Below are 19,524 nucleotides of genomic sequence, written 5' to 3'. Positions count from 1 at the left end.
CAATCCAAGGGGCTAAACTGAGACTGGAGGATTGATAGCTGGTATAAGGACCCCCCCCCCAAAAAAAAATGTCTGTTCTAGGGGACATGGCAAGACCAGGACAAGATGGGAAGGCGGGAACTAGTCTCAATCTTTATTCCTTTTGAACCAGTCTGATACATATATTCTTTTTTTCATTATTTAACAAAATCTACTGTTCTTTTTTTTAAAAAATCATTTTTGTAAATTACCTATGTTACCCATCGAGTCTGATATCTTTGTGGATAAGCATTGTATGTAATCTGCGGCATAGATGCTTTAAATGCACACTTAATGAAAAGATGAGAGATATGGTTCCATATTATATTGGCTCCTCCCCACTTAAATTCACTGATTTATGCAAAGATGCAAAAAGGAGTGTCCTTCTTAAGCCTTCAAAGGCTCATGCCTCACACCGACTTCCTGCAATGGAACATTAAGTCTCTTTCTGATCCAGACTATCCCACCATTATGCTGTCTTTACTGCCAGTGCTCATTTCCCTGGCTGCTTCTTTCCCATGTATGTTGATGTCTTTTTCCTTCCTTATTTCATTCATTGAGAGTTTCATGTGACAACTGTGGGCTGTTGCTTTTCCTCTTTCAGCTCTTTTTCCTGTGTCCCTATTCCAGGCATCCGTACACAAATTGTTCTGACCCAGTCGGATCCAGTACTGAAGAAACCTGGAGAATTTCACAAACTCACCTGTGCTGTCACTGGGTTTAATGTTAACAGCTACGCTATGGGCTGGGTCCGACAAAAACCTGGAAAAGGATTGGAATGGCTTGTTCGCTACTATAGAGGTTGGAGCAGTCAATATTATTCCCCTGCAATTCAAGGGCGATTCACAGCCTCAACAGACAGCTCAAACTTCTATCTGCAAATGAACAACCTGAAAGCAGAAGACACGGCCGTCTATTACTGTGCAAGAGACACACTGAGTGAGATCCCACTAGACCTCAGACAAAAACCCTTCACTGCATTTCATTTTATGACAAATAACCAGAGGGGGCAGCATAGGGTAACAAACCAGAAAGCCACAAACCAGAAATGACTGATGGTCCACTGATTTCATTTTTTGACCATGCCCCAGTCTGTAACGAGTTGCTCTAATTTTGTCTGCTACAAAAGAACAGCTCTGAGACAGTGCCCTCCCCTCATTTTCCCCACCTGTGCCTTTTTCTGAGAGAGCTTGTCAGCTTCCTTCCAAGACAAAAGATATTTTCCTTTAACAATGTCCAGAAAGGCAGTTTTTCTAGTGTAGTTTTTTTCATGATCTTTTGTGCTGTATCTGAAGAATACAGTGCTGTATCTTTTGGTATCTGAAGAAGTGTGCATGCACACGAAAGCTCATACCAAGAACTAACTTAGTTGGTCTTTAAGGTGCTACAGGAAGGAATTTTTTTATTTTGTGCTGTTGGAAACTGAACCCACTGATTAGGCTGCAGTTGTGGATTTTTTTTAATAAGATATTTATTAAGATTTTCAATATATTAGAAAATAGAAATAGAAAAAAGAAAAATACAAAAAATAGTTAAAAATCTTTCCATTACTTATTTTTCATTAGCTTGTTTCCCGGACCTCCTCACGCCTCCCTTTTTTGTATTCCAGTTCGGTTTGTTGGTTCAGCAAATCCTTCCCCTTTTTGTTATCCTAATCTTTAATCTTAAAATATTGTAACATTAAATTTTTACCTGTTAGTAATCCATTTTTCATATTCCGTTATAGTATTGCAGCTAGAAACCACTTAATTTCTATCCAACATCATTCTAACATTCATTAATTTTACAATATTTCTTTAAATAGTCTTTAAATTTCTTCCAATCTTCTTCCACCGACTCTTCTCCCTGGTCCCGGATTCTGCCAGTCATTTCCGCCAGTTCCATATAGTCAATCACCTTCATCTGCCATTCTTCCAGAGTGGGTGGATCTTGTGTCTTCCAATACTTTGCAATGAGTATTCTTGCTGCTGTTGTGGCATACATAAAAAAAGTTCTATCCTTCTTTGGCACCAATTGGCCGACTATGCCCAGGAGAAAGGCCTCTGGTTTCTTCAAGAAGGTATATTTAAATACTTTTTTCAATTCATTATAGATCATCTCCCAGAAAGCCTTAATCCTTGGGCATGTCCACCAAAGGTGAAAGAATGTACCTTCGGTTTCTTTACATTTCCAACATTTATTATCAGGCAAATGATAGATTTTTGCAAGCTTGACTGGAGTCATGTACCACCTGTATACCATTTTCATAATATTCTCTCTTAAGGCATTACATGCTGTAAACTTCATACCTGTGGTGCAGCTGTGGATTTTCCGCAGGGCCTGCAAGACAGAGCTGTTTCACCAGGCCTTTAGTCAGGGTGCAGCCTGACCCCCTCCTCTGGCAATCAGCACAGAATTTTGCTTAATGGTTGCCATCAATTTGATTTTAATTAATTTTATAATGAATGTTTTTAGAATGTTGGATTATTTTGATTGTTGTTAGCCACCTGAGCCCAGCTTCGGCTGGGGAGGGTGGGATATAAATAGAAATTATTATTATTATTATTATTATTATTATTATTAGGCCTTCACGTGCAGATTTGTAGGCCTAGGTAGGTTGATTGAAGGGGGATAGGACATAACCTAACCCCTACAGATACCAACCAGTGAAGATGTCCATTCTGCACAATGCAAAATTGGTCCCATAGTGAGGCAGCTCCTGCCCTTTGCCCCTCACCATTATATATCATACAGGAACTTCCTCTGTTGTCTTGGCAGCAACTTCTAAAGACATTCCTCCTTCATCAAACATTTTAAAATGAGATATTTATCCCAACTGGAAACATTATAGGACACAAATTGATTGGAGGTGTATATAAGTGCCTTCTCAGCTAGCAGTCCTGGAGCAGAATACAGTTTGATGAATGGGATCAGAATGCAGTGCCTCACCCAAATCCACTCAGTTGGAGAAATGTCATCCTACCTGAGCTGTCTGGATGCAACATGAATCCAGGTGGCTGAGCAGAGGCTGGAGGATCTACAGTTGGTATTACGACCCCAAAATTAGTTATAGGGGACATGGCAAGGCCAGGACAATGCAGTAAGGGGAAAACTAGTCTAAATTTTTATTCCATTTGTACCAGACTCATAACTATATTCTTTTTTCATAAATTAGCAAAATCTACTGTTCTTTTTTTTAAAAAAAATCATTTTGTAGATTACCTATGTTACCCATTGAGTTTTATACCTCTGTTTCCAAGCAGTCTATGTAATCTGTGGCATAGATGTTTTAAATGCACACTTGATGAAAAGACAAGAGATATGGTTGCATATTATATTGGTTCCTCCCCTCTTCTATTCTTTGATTTATGCAAAGCTGCAAAAAGTAGTCTCCCTCTTCAGGCTTAAAAGTCTCACACGCACCCAGACTTCCTGCAATGGCACATTAAGTCTCTTTCTGATCCAGACTATCCCACCATTATGCTGTCTTTACTGCCAGTGCTCATTGCCTTGGCTGCCTCTTTCCCATGTATGTTGAGGTCTTTTCCCTTCTTTATTTCATTCATTGAGAGTTTCATGTGACAACTTTGGGCTGTTGCTTTTCCTATTTCAGCTTTCCCCCCTGCCTTCCTATTCCAGGTACCCTCACTCAAATTGTTGTGACCCAGTCGGATCCAATACTGAAGAAACCTGGAGAATCCCATAAACTCACCTGTGCTGTCACTGGGTTTGATGTTAACAGCTACTATATGGAATGGGTTCGACAAAAACCTGGAAAAGGATTGGAATGGCTTGTTCACTACTACAAACCTGGGAGCACTGATTATTATTCCCCTACAATCCAAGGGCGATTCATAGCCTCTAAGGACCGCTCCAACTTCTATCTGCAAATGAACAACCTGAAAGCAGAAGACATGGCTGTCTATTACTGTGCGAGAGACACAGTGAGTAAGATCCCTCTAGACCTCAGACAAAAACCCTTCACTGCATTTCATTTTATGACAAATAACCAGAGGGGGCAGCAAAGGGCAACAAACCAGAAAGCCACAAACCAGAAATGACTGATGGTCCACCAATTTCATTTTTTGACCAGGCTCCAGTGTGCAATGAGTTGCTCTAATTTTGTCTGCTGCAAAAGAACAGCTCTGAGACCGTGCCCTCCCCTCATTTCCCCCACCTGTGCCTTTTTCTGAGAGACCTTGTCAGCTTCCTACTAGGACAAAGTATATTTTCCTTCAACAATGTCCAGGAAGGCCGTTTTTCTAGTGTAGTTTTTTTCATGATCTTTTGCGCTGTTGGAAACTGAACCCACTCTTAAGGCTGCAGTTATGGATTTTCTGTGAAGACCTTCTGATGCAGATTTGTAGGCCTAGATAGATAGATTGATTGAAGGGAGGTAGGACATAACCTTAACCCTACAGATACCAACCAATGAGGATGTCCATTCTGCACAATGCAAAATTGGTCCCATGGTGGGGCAGCTCCTGCCCTTTGCAACTCCTCACCATTGTGTGTCAGACAAACACCTTTATTGTCTTTTCAGCAATTTCAAAAGACATTCCTCCTTCATCAAACATTCTAAATTGAGGCATTTATCCCAATTGGTAAGAACATTGGACATGAATTGATTGGAGGTGTATAGAAGTGCTTTTTAGCTGGCTGTCCTCGAGCAGAAGACACTTGGATGAATGGGGTCACAATGGAGTGCATCTCCCAAATCCACTCAGCTGGAGAAATGTCATCCTACCTGAGCTGCCCGGGTGCAGCAGGAATCCAGGTGGCTGAACTGAGTCTGGGGCACCTAAGGCTGGCATCAGGATCCCCAAACGGCTGTTCTAGGGAAAACTGCAAGGTCAGAACATTACTGGAAGGAGGGACCTAGTCTCAATTTTTATTCCATTTGAACCAGACTGATACATATATGTATTTATTTATTTTGCTATATCTACTGTTCAATTTTTAAAAATCATTTTGTAGATTCTCCGTGTTACCTATTGAGTTTGATACCTTTGTTGATAAGCATTCTATATAATCCCTGGCATAGATGTTTTAAAAACACACTGAAATGAAAAGGCAAGAGATATGGTTCCATATTAATATACTCATTTCTTATAATCATTGATTTATGCAAAGCTGCAAAAAGGAGTGTCCCCCTTAAGCCTTCAAAGCCTCACACCCCACCCAGACTTACTGCAACAGCACATTAAGTCTCTTTCTGATCCAGACTATCCCACCACTATGCTGTCTTTACTGCCAGTGCTCACTGCATTGGCTGCTTTTTCCCCATGTATGTTGAGGTCTTTTTGTTTCCTTAATTTATTCATTGTGAGTTTCATGTGATAACAGAGGGCTGCTGCTTTTCCTATTTCAGCTATTTTTCCTCCCTTCCTATTCCAGGCACCCGCACACAAATTGTTCTGATTCAGTCAGATCCAGTACTGAAGAAACCTGGAGAATCTCAAAAACTCACCTGTGCTGTCACTGGGTTTAATGTTAACAGCTATGCTATGGGATGGGTCTGACAAAAACCTGGAAAAGGATTGGAATGGCTTGTTCGCTACTATAAAGGTTGGAGCAGTCAAGAGTATTCCCCTACAATCCAAGGGCGATTCACAGCCTCAACGGACAGCTCAAACTTCTATCTGCAAATGAACAAACTGAAAGCAGAAGACACAGCAGTCTATTACTGTGCGAGAGACACAGTGACTGAGATCCCACTAGACCTCAGAAAAAAAACCCTTCACTGCATTTCATTTTGTGAGAAATAACCAGAGGGGGCAGCAAAGGGCAACAAGCCAGAAATGATGAATGGTCCACCAATTTCATTTATTGGCCACACTCCAGTCTGCAATGAGGTGCTTTATTATTGTCTGATGCAAAAGAATAGCTCTGAGACAGTCCCTTCCCTCATTTCCCCCACCTGTGCCTTTCTCCGAGAGAGCTTGTCAGCTTCCTTCCAAGACAAAATATATTTTCCTTTACCAATGTTTAGGAAGACAGTTTTTCTAGCGCAGTTTTTCTCATGATATTTTGTGCTGTTGTAGACTGAAGGCACACATTAGGCTGCAATAGTGGATGTTTAGTTAAGGCCCTCTTATGCAGATCTGTAGGCCTATGTTGATTGATTCAGGGGAGGCAGGACATAACCTAACCCCTGCAATCGAAACAAAACAAAATAAACAAAATAAAACAAAATAGATTTTTTTAAAAAAATCCTTTCAGTAGCACCTTAGACACTAACTAAGTTAGTTATTGGTGTGAGCTTTCATGTGCATGCACACTTCTTCAGATACCTACCTACCTACCTACCTACCTACCTGTAACTAACACCTGCAGATACCAACCAATGAAGATGTCCATTCTACACAATGTTAAATTGGTTCTTTAGTGTGGTGGATCCTGACGTTTGCAACTCCTCACCTTTAAATATCAGACAGGCAACTTCTCTATTGTCTTTTCAGCAATTGCTAAATTGCTGAAAAGACCATAGAGTCCAGAAGACACGGCTGTCTATGACTGTGCTAGAGTCACAGTGAGTGAGATCCCACTAGACAGTCTGATGAAAGCATTCAGTCTCCAACAACACAAAGTTTCATATGTAAAATTGCACCTGGGGAACTTCTGCCTTCCTCAATATTTGTAAATGAACAGGGGCCATTTCTGGAAGGAAGATTTTTTAAAAAAATCAAAGATGGGGGAGATGGGGGGAGAGGATTGTCTCAGAACTTACCTTTTGTATTGGAACAAGAAAGATGTGGAACAACTTACTGCAGGCAGAACCTAGGCAAAAGAATTGCAGCTGTTGGGCATTTATAATTTCTCAGCTTTATACATCCATTCTGCAACAAGGTTTACTGGTTTGTGCATCTTTGGTACCCCCTCTGGCAATTAGTCAGCAAATCGAAGGCAGTGAAGCGTTTTTGTCATCAGACTGTATTTGTGTGCATTCTGTTTGGGCCTTCTTATAAATTTGTGTCCATTAAGATTGGATACTAAGTAGATTAAATGTGGGGAGCTTTGCAGTAACATAAATCCTAGAGATAATGATAATAATAATAGCAATAGTAATAATAATCATAATTTATTCAATTTATATACAGCATTTTATCCAAAGATCACAGGCCTTTATGCAACATTAAGAACATAATTTATAATACATAATAAAAAACATGATGCAGTGCATAATATTACAAAGCATAATAAGAAAATGATCAAAATAACAGTCTCCACCACACAGACTTTTAACACGCCATAGATTATTTAATAGCTGAAGGCCTGGGTAAAGAGGAATGCATTCACCAGTCACCTAAAGACCTGCAATGATGGAGCTATTCCACAGATGGGGAGCCACCACAGAAAAAGCCCATTTCATGTTGTCACCCTCCAAAACCTTTCAGGGAGAGGAGACAAAGAGAATGGCCTTGGGTGACAGGCACAGGAGCAAGGTCGGTTCATATGGGAGAGACGGTCGGTAACTCATTGAGGTCGTGAGCCATGAGGCTTTATAAATCAGCATCAGCACTTTGAATTGGGCCCAGAAACTAATTGGCAGCCAGTGCAGTTGGGCCAGGATCAATCCTTAGTCCATTCAGATTGGTCTGAAACATATATTGTTTTCTTTTTTCCTTTTAAAATCCCAATCTGTTTTATTATTAAAAACATATACAAAGATTTAATGGATTATCTATTATAGGTAGCAATTTGGGTTTGATAATTTGGTAATTTGCATGCATAGAATCTATGGCATAGATGTTTTAAGTGCACGCTTGATGAGAAGGCAGGATGTGTGGAGTTTGGATTCCATATTAATAGTCTCCCTTCTTATGCTCACTGATTTATGCAAAGCTACAAGACATTGCGTGTCCTACTTAAGCCTTCAAGGCCTCACTTCTCACACAGACTTCCTGGAACAGCACATTAAGTCCCTTTCAGAGCCAGAGCATTGCATCACTATGCCGTCTTTATTGCCAATGCTCATTGCACTGGCTGCCTCTTCCTCATGTGTGTTGAACTTTACATCTTCACCTTATGCCTTCCTTCATTTAATGTGGGTTTCATGTGGGCTGTTGCTTTTTCTATCTCATCTATTTCCTGCTTCCAATTCCAGGTGCCCTCACACAGATAGTTCTGACTCAGTCGGACCCAGTATTGAAGAAACCTGGAGAATCCCATAAACTCACCTGTGCTGTCACTGGATCTGGAGTTAATAGTAATGTTATGGAGTGGGTCCGGCAAAAACCTGGAAAAGGATTGGAATGGCTTGTTGAGTACTATAAGGCTGGGACCAATTATTATTCCCCTACAATCCAAGGGCGATTTACAGCCTCAACAGACAGCTCCAACCTCTATCTGCAAATGAACAACCTGAAAGCAGAAGACACGGCTGTTTATTACTGTGCGAGAAGCACAGTGAGTGAGATCCCAGTAGACCTCAGACAAAAACCCTTCACTGCCTTTGATTTGGTGACAAATTGCCAGAGGGGGCAGCAAAGGGCCACAAACTAGAAAAGCAAGTTACAGAACACAGCCTTCATTCTTTGCCCTATATTCTGCCTACAGTGAATTGCTCAAGTTTTCCTGAACAGCCACACCCTAGGCCAACCCCAACCTTTCTCACCACCAAAGAAACATAAATGAACAGCATGAGCAACGCTGACACCAAACCCTACATAGATTAAGCAAAATAGAAACATCGCCACCCGACCCCCCCCCCCAGCTTCCCCCCTCCCCCCCAATGTCTCAACAAATGAAACTGATTTGTAAAAATGTTACATGGAAAAAATACGAGAGACATTACACATACTTCTGTAAAACCCTGTAAGACCCTACCTGCCGGCAGACTGTCTTGCCAGAGTGGTGCATGCTGTAGTTATCTCCCGCTTGGACTACTGCAACACGCTCTACGTGGGGCTACCTTTGAAGATGACCCGGAAACTGCAATTAATCCAGAATGCGGCAGCTGGACTGGTGACTGGGAGTGGCCGCCGGGACCACATAACACCGGTTCTGAGAGATCTGCATTGGCTCCCAGTACATTTCCGAGCACAATTCAAATTGTTGGTGCTGACCTTTAAAGCCCTAAACGGCCTTGGTCCTGTATACATGAGTTTGACCAAACCGCGGGAGGCAGTAGAAGACAGGAGTGCCTGGCATGCTCTGGTCCATGGGGTCATGAAGAGTTGGACACGACTAAACAACTAAACAACAACAACAACTTAGGTAGGTTAAAACAAAGCCAAACACAGCAAAACATCACTGAATAAATGGCTGACTGAGAGCGGAGAATGGGAGGTTTTAGCATACAGTGGTGCCTCGCAAGACGAAATTAATCCGTTCCGCGAGTCTCTTCGTCTTGTGGTTTTTTCGTCTTGCGAAGCATGGCTATTAGCGGCTTAGCGGCTTAGCGGCTATTAATGGCTTAGCGGCTATTAACGGCTTAGCGGCTATTAACGGCTTAGCGGCTTTAAGAAAAAGGAAACAAACTCGCAAGAACTCACAAGACGTTTCGTCTTGCGAAGCAAGTCCATAGGGAAATTCGTCTTGCAGAACGACTCAAAAAACGGAAAACTCTTTCGGCTTGCGCGTTTTTCGTCTTGCAAGGCATTCATCTTGCGAAGTACCACTGTACTTCAAATTTGAAGTGAAGTGAATGGAGAGTTTTCCCAGTCCCATTTGGCCATGTTGGCAAGCTAATGATTCTCTATATTCTTATTCTCTAAAACCTTTGTTGAAATTGGATGTTGGGGTAGGGTGTGCCATTTTAGGGGGTGAAACTTAATTTTTGCAAATTTCTTCAATGTGGGGTCTTAGGAATGTTTCTGGGTGTGAGAAATATACATTAGAGAAATATCCTTAGAGAAGAATATGCCAAATCAGATTACTCTGTCATCCACTGTGGGGATTGGAACAAATGGATTCAACACTTTCAGAGTTCCCAGCTTCTGTGCCATGTTCTATGCACCTTGTATAAATCAAAGCCATTTATTTCCCTCATATTATTTCCAGTGAGATATTATTATATCACATGCTTGTGTTTTATTCTGTAAGCCGGTCTGTGATCTCTTGGTGAAGGGTGGAATGATGATGATGATGATGATGATGATAATAATAATAATAATAATTAATAAAAAAATAGATGAATACAGTCAGCAAGACCTGGATAAGACAGATGAACTGTTTTTCTTCCTCACATATTCCCTTAGGAGTGCAGGGTAACACAGAGTGATAAATATATTATTGTCATGTTGTTTTCTTTTAAAGAACTCTACCTTCTGCTATACTTTCCATAGGTGTATATATAAACACACCTGTCTAATTCAAGTAATTGCATGGGTTTCATACATTTGTTGAGGTGCATGTAATCAAATCTATGTCACAATTGTTTTAGGCATGCATTAGAAAAGTATGTGGAAAATTTGGATCTTATTAAGACACCCTCTTCCAATGCTCACTGATTTATGCAAAGCCATGAGAATGATGAGTTCCTACTTAAGCCCTCAAAGCCTCTCACTTCACATACACTTCCTGGCAAGGCACACAAGGTCCTTTTGAAATCCAGTCCATCGTTCCAGTATGTGGTTTTTCTTTTCCATGCTTATTGCACTCACTGCCTCTTCCTCATGTGTGTTGGGCTTTCATTTTATTCCTTCCTTCACTCAGTCTGGGTTTTATAATGGGTTTTTGTATGACAGCTATTTCTTCTTCCTTTTTTCCTTCATTCCAGGTGGCCTCACACAGAGAATTCTGACCCAGACAGAATCTTCAGCATTGAAGAAACCTGGAGAATCCCATAAGTTGACCTGTGCAGTCACTGGATTTGATACTGACAAGTACTGGATGGGCTGGTTCTGACAAAAACCTGGAGAAAGATTGGAATGGCTTGTTCATTATGTATGCTATGGTTACACTGATTATTATTCCCCTACAATCCAAGGGCGATTCACAGCCTCTAAGGACACCTACACCTTCTATCTGCAAATGAACCGCCTGAAATCAAAAGACACAGCTGTCTATTACAGTGCAAGATTCGCAGTGAGAGAGATCCCAGTAGACCGCAGACAAACACCCTTCCATTTGGTGGCAAATCATCACAAGAGATGGCATCAAAGAGTCACAAACCAGAAAGGCATGCATAAAGGGAGGGAAATATCAATGATCCACAGCTGTCATTCTTTGGCCAAGCTCCAGCCTGCAGTGAACTGTTCCAAGATCTTCCTCTTCCAATGCTAAACATCTGTTCAGAGACACTGTCCTTCCCCCACCTCCCTTTCTCTCAGGCATCCCACCCAAAACAATGTGGCTAATATGTGCACTTTTTAATTGTAAATTTTGAAACTGCACTTATTGTATTTTAAAATGTAACCTGATAAATTTGTCTCCCTGCTTCTTTTGTTTTTCAGTTTGGTTGCAAAAGTTAAAAATGAACAGTCTTAGCCTTCATTGTTAAATAATACTTTTATTTCTTGAATCTGTTCAGATATGTGACAAAAATGAAATGAATCAGCTGGTATTATATCTTGAACTAACTGATATGGGAGGTCCACAGCTTCCATTGCCACAAACACCTCACAAGAAATGCAAAAGTAATATCAGATTAGCATTATAATATAATGAAATATAATGGCAATGGTAATTATAATGAAATGTAATGGTAATTATAATATAATAAAATATAATGATAATGAAATCATATTATGACATAATTTAATAAGTTTTCTTTATCTGTTGTTCCTTAGTGTTCAACTTAGGCTTCAGCAGAATAATGTAACATTTAGGTCCAAAGATACAACCCAATAACCCAGCACTAGAGGCTAAGATAGAGAAGAACTCTACTGCTACCATATATTTCCCCTTGGTGCTCAGGTAGGTAGGGACAAAGGACAACCAAACACTGCAAAACAGCAACATGCTGAAGGTGATAAATTTGGCCTCGTTGAAAGTGTCCGGCAACTTCCTGGCCAGGAAAGCCACATTGTAGCTGATGATGGCTAGAAGGCCCATGTAGCCCAGGACAAGATAAAACATGAGGACAGAACCTTCATTGCATTCAACTATGATCTCTGTAGCCTGGGATTGCAGGTCCAAATCTGGGAATGGAGGAGAGGTTGCCAGCCACACTACACAGATTCCTACTTGAATAAGAGAACAGGAAAAGACAATGGAGTTGGTCAGTTTTTTGCCCACTAATTTCCTCATGCTTGACCCTGGCTTTGTGGCCATGAAGGCGACAACTACCGTGACGGTTTTGGCCAGCAAACAAGAAACAGCTACAGAGAAGACAATGCCAAAAGTAGTTTGGCGGAGAATGCAGGTCACCTTCGTAGGTCTTCCAAGAAACAGCAAAGAACAGAGGAAGCAGAGGAGGAGGGAGACAAGGAGAATGTAGCTGATGTCCCGATTGTTGGCTTTGACTATAGGGGTATCTCTGTTCTTGATGAAAATTCGTAGCACGAAAGCTGTGGTGAATGAAAGAGAAACAGAAACCAAACTAAAACTGATCCCCAAATATTCTTCATAAGATAGATATGTCATAACTTTGGAGATGCATCTGTCTCTACTCTGGCTTGGATACTGCTCATCTGGGCATTTAAAGCATTCATCCATGTCTGAAAAAAAAGAAAGGATCCGTCATTGTGCCAATTTCTAGGTAAATTGAGTCTCATTCTTAGAACGCTGTTCAATGTGGGATTTGTTGGTCATTCTGACATCTTATTATTATATTTGTATCCTACTTTTGCTGCAGGGAGTTGGCCAAGAGACCAATCCAGCCACAGTGCACTGGACCCAGAACATCCTATTCACATTTCTGCCTGACACTGCCAAAAAATGATAAGAACAGGGCAAAAGTGAACCCACTGTTGAACATGCTCTTAACCCAACAGACTTCAATGGAAGAATGATTTCTGTAATTTTGGGGGCTGGAGGTTCCAACTCAGCTTAACCGAAATACAAAGCCTCCATTGGCTTGAATAGGCAGAATCAGATCCTGCAATTTGGAAAATGGCCAGTGTGGCCAATCTTTATGTCACCTTTTCTTCCTGAGTATTTGCAAAAGTGCTCAAAACACACCCACAAATGGCAAATTGTTGGCTAGAATAATTGGTGAAGTGCATCACCTACCTTTTTGGTCTGATATTTTCCCTTCTGGGCAGGGAGCACAATCATAGCAGCAAAACTTCTCCCCTTCTCTCTTTTTCTTCTGATAACCAGGAGGGCAGGAATCACTGCATACAGAAATAGGCACCACCTATTAGGGGCAATGAAGAGAGACTGGAGTTGGAAAAATTGTGTGTAGGGCACCAGGGGCAGGGAAGAATCTTCATTTACTGGCAGGCAAAGAAACAAGAAAATAGTAGACGTATACTAGAAGGAAGCTGGGAATCTCACTTTACATACCCCTCAACTATCCCATTTAAAGTGGGACATCTTGAAAATTACAGAAGCTATCCCAGCTTCTGACTGGCTCCTGGGATGTCTCCCATGAGACCATGGCCCTGAAAGACATACATTTTGGGGCACCATGCTCTTGCGCATCTCACCTGGCTCACCAAGGAGCGTGGCCCCAAAGACGCACATCCTGGTTTTCCTTCTGGGCATGTTGGAGGGTGTGACCTTCACAGATCCACTCTCAAGCTACAAAGGTAGAGAGGGGATTTATTGGGTGAGGCCTTAAATGTTCTTCATATTTTGGGATGTTGGATTTTGCTATCTCAGGAAAGAAGCAGCAGTGATGCTAGAATAACCATTTACTGATCCAGAGCCATTTTGCTCCACAGTGCTATAGGATTCCCCCCCCCACTCAGGTGTTCGCCTACAAAATAGCACAGCTGCAGCCATATCTCTCCCTCCCACAAAATTAATGGGGCATTTTTATTGATTTTGGCCATTCATATAACTGAATTCAGAGAGAGAGAGAGAGAGAGAGAGAGAGAGAGAGAGAGAGAGATGGAGAGGTGGAGGTGTTATGTGTTCCAAGTTCTCTGGTTATGGAGGAGAGAAGATGGCCTGTTGTGAATGGAGCTGCACTCCCCTAGAAGGAGCAGGTTCTTTACTTGGGCGTACTCCTGGATCCCACTTTGACATTTGAGGTCTAGGTGGCCATGGTGGCTAGCAGTGAGTGCTTATTTTCAGTTATGGCTGGTTGGCCAACTACTGCCCCATTTTACAGAGAAATTAATTGACTATGGTACTTCCATATTGGATGAGCTACAATGCATTCTGTATGGGGCTGCCCTTGAAGATTTCTGTGTGTGTTTACATGTAAATAAAGTAGATTAGCCAAAATGCTGAGTTGCTGAGGTCTGTTATGCGACTGCGCAGACTCTGTGGATCCCTAAGTGTGCCAGTGTTGGTTGGCATCTGTCGCTGTGATGTTTGGGCTAAAGAAAGCTTATGAAGCTCCCGAATGATCAACCAGGAGAGAGGGAACATGCCAGTCAAGCACGTGTCTCTGCCAGGGTCCTACTCGAGTGTAGGCTGAACTACTGACATGATATGCCACCTGATCCAAAAAGCAACAGCCAGGTTACTGGCTAGCGAGGGTTTCCTTTAGAGCACGTAGAATCCCTATTTCTAAAACAGCTGCATGGATTGCCACTTGATCTCTGGGCTGCATTTAAGGTGTGTCAAAAGCTGCAAACAACATAGGCAACACTATCTGCTTCTTTACAGAACTCTCAGGTATTAAGATCAGAAGAAGGGGCCTCTTTTGCATTGTCACTGTACAGTGGTACCTCGAGTTAAGTACTTAATTCATTCTGGAGGTCCGTTCTGAACCTGAAACTGTTCTTAACCTGAAGACCACTTTAGCTAATGGGGCCTCCTGCTGCTGCTGCGCCGTCAGAGCACGATTTCTGTTCTCATCCTGAAGCAAAGTTCTTAACCCGAGCTAATATTTCTGGGTTAGTGGAGCCTGTAACCTGAAGCGTATGTAACCCGAGGTACCACTGTACTCAGAAGTGGGGAGGATGTTGGCTTGGGAAACAGCATTCTCTGTGGAAGCCACTCAACTGTGGAAATTCCGCCCCTGGAACATTCATTATAGGGGTTTCATTGCAGGCTGAAGGAACATCTTTTTTCCATGGCTTTTGATAACATGTTATTTGTGATTTCAGAACTCCTTCTATTCCTGTTACTATAATGACATCTTTATATCATACCCAATCAACAGTGCCTTCAAGGTGGTTAGAAATGAAAGTGAAAAGCCATCAACAAAAATAGAACTACAGTACCAAAAACTCATTTCAGTTACCACTATGAATGCCCCCCCCGAGCCCACCCGCCACCTCACTCAGGGTTTATCTTTCTCCTGCTCATTCCTACCCAAGTTGAAAAGGGCCTGGTAAACATTCCCATTTAGCATGTTGTTACTTGTACATATCAATTTGCTTTCATTTATTTGCTGCATTAATATACCACCTCCCTTTAGTTCTAGAATGCAATAGGTGCCAGTAACTCTATCATGGGATCAGTACATGGTAAAGTTAGTTAGTAAAGGAAACTTTTAGCCTCACCTCCACCCCTATCACCTATCCTGAATAGTCTACACTGATCCTGGAGTTCTTGCCCAGAGTATCGAAGAATCCACACCTGATTAAAGCTCCTGTGCCACACAATGAATTTGTCATTAATGATGAACTGTTTCCCTTCACCAGCATTCAGATTCACCATTCCAACTTTCATTTTAAGGAAGGAATTGTTTGGGAATAGGTCCATGCTCATGATATCAAAGCTGGCTATTAATTCTCCACAATCATTTAAAGACACATTTTCTCCAGCTGGGTTGTTAAATGAAATGCCTTGAAGAAATGGGTGGAGCTGGTGAGAACAAAACGGAAATATAGTGGAGTCTCCTTTTTTGGGTGCAGTTTTATGACTATGTTCCTTGCTATTCAAATTTTTCACATATTTTTCATATGTGCATGAGTACACACACACACACACACACACACACACACACACGGAGGACCCAAAAGTGAAGAACATTGTTATAAGGTCCTTTGGGCACAAGCCAATAAGAATGACAAGAAGAAATGCATCACTACATTGATGAGACATGCTCTTTCATTTCATGCTGATTACTTCATTATAATGAAGCCATTTCACTGAGGAAATATTACCTGCCAAGGTTGAACACTGCGGAGGTCAAGCCTTGCAAACCCCATCACTGCTCTGTATTTGATCCAAGACGATTCCATGGCATGTAGCGCATAAGCTATGGCATAGACAGCATTATAGACATTGTAACTGTGGCCAGTCATGCTCATTTCAAACACAGACCTGGGAAGGCTCTCCAGTCTCTCTTCTCCAGTACATGTTATGCTCAACTTTGCTGGCAACCTGGGATTTGGAAAAGAACATTCAAATGCCTGCTCCCAGAAAACCTTGAAAAATCCATCTTCTTTGGGAGGATAATTTTTTTTGTTCTGGATATATGTGCGGAAGCCACGAGGCTCATTCGAGTGAATTGCAAATGATATTGTGCCATCGAATATTTGAAAGTTCCATCGAATATTTGAAAGTTCCATCTCCTTAAAATGAATGTTACAGAAAAATCTATCTGAGCTGTCATAATCCACACTCTTCCAGCAGATGTGTTTTTCCCCAAGTCGGGGATTAAAAAAGCTACAATGGTGGTCAACCACATGAAGGTCATAGTTTCACCATAAGTGACAAATGCTTTGGCTTTGCTCTCCATGAAAGGCACGTTAATACTCCATCCCATATCAACAAATTCATCAAAGGAAAGGAAATCCCCCTGGTTTGGGATTCTTTGAATGAAAGCTGAACAAATTTTATTCTGAGAAAACAGGGGCTCTATGATCTGCAAGAAATGGTCTCCACTGTCATCATCCACAGCAAAGAGCCCAACCCAGGTCCACCCAAAATGCTGAAGCAGAAGAATAATTCCTGTGTACTGCTGGTTTTCACTGGGTGCCATGTGGTAAAAGGAACGGACCTGTTTTATATGACCCTCTTCTGGGGCAAATGCTCCGTATGTAAGCTAAACAATTTTTTTAAAAAAATGCAAATATTTTAGAGCTTTGTTACTAGGCATACTTGAGTGCATTTTTGTTTTTGTTTTTTTATAAGATATTTATTAAAATTTTCAAAGTATTACAAAGTAAAAAAAAAGTAAAAAAAATACAAAATAAAAATGGTTAAAAACAACTCATTCTTTCCATTACCTATTTTTCATTAGCTTATTTCCTGGACCTCCGCACGCCTCCCTTTTTTGTATTCCAGTTCAGTTTGTTGGTTCAGCAAATCCTTACCCTCTTTGTTTATCCTAATCATTGATCTTAAAATATTGTAACGTTAAATTTTTTGCCTATTAATAATCCATTTTTCATATTCCCTTATAGTATTACAGCTGAGTGCATTTTTGTTTGAGTTCCTTTTTACAGAGAGTTTCTACTTTTGCAGTGTTAACTTCAACAACTCTGTGGCAGAAAGCTCAGTCAGACCAAAGTTTGGTGATTTAGTGCCTCAGAATTCTGTCCGACTGCAACCTCCTTCTGTTTGGCTGTGGGTACAGCTAGCAGGAGGGGGGAGTCAGCACTTTGGGAGTACTGACTCCCAAAGGGGGGGCAGAGGCTGCGCAGCCACAGAAATTATTTTGTGGGTGCTGAGACCCCCAGGGGCCCCTGGAGTTGGTGGCTCTTCTCCTGGGGAGATGTTGAAACACTCCATTAGCAGCAGCAAAATGACCTTCCTGGGGCACAAGCCTGGGCAGTGTGTTCATGGGTCCTGGGCTGCCCAGATGACAAGACCCCCCCCCATTGGCCTCACCAATGTGGTCCAAAAGAAAGCAGAGCAATATGTTTGGCACCAGCTTGACTGCAGAAGGCATGCAAAACGCCATCCAACTGTCTTAGCGATTCCACTCTTGATTTGTGTAGCCTTTTCTTCTCAGAAAGATATCAAACAAGGCAGTGGAGTTTTAGGACCAGAGTTTTTCCTTGTCCTAGATGGGCTACCTTCCCAGGTTGACAAGCCCCATCTGCTCCTCACTTCCTCCTACAGCATGTGCAGAAGCTGCCTTCTTGGCTGTTGGATCCATTATTGCTCTTGTCCTCTCAATCTGCCAGAGCCTGTTTTCTCTTGCAGGTTGAAGTCCTCCAGTCACTGGTGGTTTGAGACCTATCAGCTACCCTCACTTGACTTATCCAGTCAGTTGAAGACATTCTTGGTTGTGGCCACTGTTGCATACTGACACCTTCTAGGAGCCACTGGTGAGAGCTGAGTGCAGGGTGGGGACTCTAACTACCCCAAGAGAAGCATGACATGTCCCTCATCAGAGGCACTACCCCTCCCCTAACACCCCATGTAATGTCTGAGCAATAGACATGATTTGTTTAAAAAGAATCTGCTAGAATCACCTGACTCTGCCCTTTGAAATGTTCACCAAACTTTCAGAAGTCATTCTCATTCTGACTTGGAACTTCAGATATTATACAGAAAATGCTTTCTAGTTTGTTTTCCTCTCCCATTTTCATAACCACATAATCACCCTCAGTATTAGAAAACATGCATCAATTATAATATTAGTGCAAACTCCAGCCCCTCATTACCTGTGGGATCTTGTAGAGGACTAAGATATCTGCCATGTGGAAGGAGATATCAGAGCCAAGTGCCCCAATAATGGCTACTAAGTTCTTCTGGGTGCCACATGCATAGTTGGGGACAAACCGGTCTGATTTGAAGAGCAAGTCTAGAATAGTGCGGTGGAATATCTTCTCCTGATAGTAGCTGTCGTAGATGTGGAACCCAAGTGTGATATTGGGCAAAATCTTAGGGTTCTCATTGATTTCATTGATGGCAAATGCCAAAGCCAGGATGTGCTGGTAGAACTTGGTCACCATGCTGCAAATAGAGTTATATGTCCTTTCAAAAAGGAGTTCTGCACTGTGCACAATGGTTTTGTCGGTGCTCAAGCATCATGCTGGTTTGCACAACACAACCAACATTTTGAAATACTCCTATGTAAATATAGTATAATAATGCTTCTCCACTGTTGTCAAAACCTATCATTATGGCTGCAAAAAGAACTATAGTCAGGAGCTTCAAAAGTTACTGGAAACAGAAGGGAGGATAAAGCAAAGAGAGATGGCAGTGGGGGGAAAGCGAATGGCAACTGAAAAGAGGCACCATCTGGAAATATAATGACAGACAGATAAGACAGACAGACTACATCCACATTTTACCTCTAATGGTTTCCCACAGAGACATAAGGGAACTGGAATTTGTTAAGGGTGCTAAGAATTGTTGGGAGACCCTAATCCTGTCACAGAGATACAATTCCCGCAGTTCCCTGGAAAGAGGGATTGTTTATTAAACCTCACGTGAGCAGCTACAGTTCCCAGGATGGTTTGGAAGAAGCTAAGACTGTTCAAAGCGGTATGAACAAACTTTAAGTATGTAGTGCAGGTATAGCCACAGATAGATGGCATAATATATGATCTATTTGTGTAGCTATCCAACATTTTTCTGTTAACCATGCTAGCAGTTTCCAGGAACTGAAGCTAA

At 41.7% G+C, this 19,524-nt stretch overlaps 1 protein-coding gene, 1 long non-coding RNA gene and 1 gene segment (V, D, J or C); 2 read left to right on the top strand and 1 right to left on the bottom strand.

Annotated features, from left to right (window-relative positions):
- Positions 1-19,524, bottom strand: part of LOC309516863 (vomeronasal type-2 receptor 116-like) — a 345,242-nt gene that overhangs the window by 91,622 nt on the left and 234,096 nt on the right. The window lies entirely within an intron of this gene.
- On the top strand, positions 376-812 carry LOC309516670. The gene is made up of 2 exons (XR_014212966.1): positions 376-538; positions 649-812. It is a non-coding gene; the product is annotated as an uncharacterized lncRNA (long non-coding RNA).
- Positions 7,894-11,291, top strand: LOC309516636 (igW heavy chain V region W26-like). The segment is given in 3 exons: positions 7,894-7,998; positions 8,105-8,406; positions 10,721-11,291.

The sequence above is a fragment of the Podarcis vaucheri genome (genome assembly GCF_965113315.1).
Source record: "Podarcis vaucheri genome assembly, chromosome: 13".
In the NCBI taxonomy this organism is placed as follows: domain Eukaryota; kingdom Metazoa; phylum Chordata; class Lepidosauria; order Squamata; family Lacertidae; genus Podarcis; species Podarcis vaucheri.
Note: the sequence above shows the minus strand (reverse complement) of the source record. Positions and strands in the feature narration are given on the sequence as shown.